The following is a 1,836-nucleotide window of genomic DNA, read 5'->3' as shown; positions in this document are numbered from 1 at the left end:
TACCCTGAACGGTGGATCACTTGGCTCGTGGGTCGATGAAGAACGCAGCTAATTGCGCGTCAACGTGTGAACTGCAGGACACATGAACATCGACATTTCGAACGCACATTGCGGTCCACGGATACAATTCCTGGACCACGCCTGGCTGAGGGTCGTTTACGTAACCATAAACTGCTTGCGTTGCTCTTGTAAGTCCCCGCCGTCGCTTACCTCTCCAAATATATTTTTGGAGGGCGCCAAAGAGCGTTTCGGAGTCGGGTTGCAAAGATGCTACGTACGAGCGAATGATGGGCGTTTCGTCGGCGTTTGTCGCGGTTCTGTGAAAATTGCCAATTTTTGCATTGCGTCTTATAAACACATACAAATATATATATCTAGTTTCCACGAGAGGCGAAGTAGGGATTGGTATTTCTTACGTTCGGACTTGCGTGAGTGTTTTTACGGTGTCGTGAGTCGTATTGAAAATACGACCGCCCGTAAGGCACCGCTTCGACGAGGATCTCCAAATCTCTCACCTTCTCTGCGAAACGATTCGCCTTGCGGAAAGAAGCGTTTCCACTCATGAACATTTAACGCGCTCCCGACGTCGCCTGAAATGATGCGTATATACGAAAGAGGTATATTTACAAGAGTCTCGCGAGACTACAGAGATGGACACACAAATTATAAAAGAAAGAAAGAATACTGTGTGGCACACAGAGTGTGTGTGGTGTGGCAATGTTAAGCCCCAGGGAGAGAATATGCCTGTGCGTGGATGAGTTTCTTAACTCTATGTTATAATTGCCATACGGCGGAGGGTCGTCGTTGCCGGCGATTTCGACAAACACATTCCTTTTCGAGTCTTCGAGGGAAGAGACGAAAGAGATCTCTCGTTCTATCGCGAACGCTTTGATGATCGATGGACAGCGGAGCAAAGCGCAGCAATGTGCGGGATGAGCACGTCGTACTTGATCGGGTCGGAATTATTCCCCGTCGTCGACGTGTCCTCGCTAATCTGTGCGATTGCCATTCCATCGCCACGTTCGCGTTGAATCGTATTGATGACGGCCTATGAGCGTCTTGAGATCTTACTCTCTTTCTCTCGTGTCTCTAATTTGGTTTTGCGTTTGATCGATGATAAATCGTTTCGTGCGCAACGTTTCTGTACCCCCGTGGTTTTTGGTTCAATTATATAGAAGTAGAGAGAAAAAGAAATCCCACCGGGTTATATGTATTATTATTTTTTTTTTTTAATAATATGTATACTCCTCTATTGGCGAGGCTTATTTCGAACTTGATTGTCACACGACGCAAAAGACACACTTGTGTGTTCACGCACGGAACAGCACCGCGGAGAGAGAAAAGGTATATCAATGAGAAAACCTTTATGTCGGTCGCCCCATGTCTTTTCTTTTCTTCATTGTCGATTCGTGCGGAACCGCGCGATCTGTCGGTCGTCCAGTCCCCGAAAGTTCTTTTCGACGGACGTTAAAGTTAACCGGCCAGATCGTCTAGCGAGAGTTTCCGATCGACGAGAGATGAAGAAAGAATTATATGGACACTTTGGTGTGGCGCATAAGGCATATATCGGTTTTTTGTTTACCTTTCTCTCTTCTGTCGTGTAGTGTTGTTTCGTTTTCTTTTTTTTTCTTTTTTTTTGTGCTTTGTACGTTTTCGCGAGTACTACTTTTACGCTCTTTCGGCCGAAACACACAAAATTTTGTATCACGTACGACGACCTCAGAGTAGGCGAGATTACCCGCTGAATTTAAGCATATTACTAAGCGGAGGAAAAGAAACTAACAAGGATTTCCTTAGTAGCGGCGAGCGAACAGGAATTAGCCCAGCACTGAATCC

The 1,836-nt window shown here is 46.0% G+C and overlaps 1 non-coding gene across 1 annotated transcript; it reads left to right on the top strand.

The window, feature by feature from the left end:
- On the top strand, window positions 1-155 carry LOC143219614 (5.8S ribosomal RNA). The gene has a single exon (XR_013011407.1). It is a non-coding gene; the product is annotated as a 5.8S ribosomal RNA (ribosomal RNA).
- Window positions 156-1,836: the final 1,681 nt, after the last annotated feature.

This window comes from Lasioglossum baleicum, unplaced genomic scaffold (genome assembly GCF_051020765.1).
Source record: "Lasioglossum baleicum unplaced genomic scaffold, iyLasBale1 scaffold0055, whole genome shotgun sequence".
Lineage (NCBI taxonomy): Eukaryota > Metazoa > Arthropoda > Insecta > Hymenoptera > Halictidae > Lasioglossum > Lasioglossum baleicum.
This window is presented reverse-complemented; position numbering and strand designations above follow the sequence as displayed.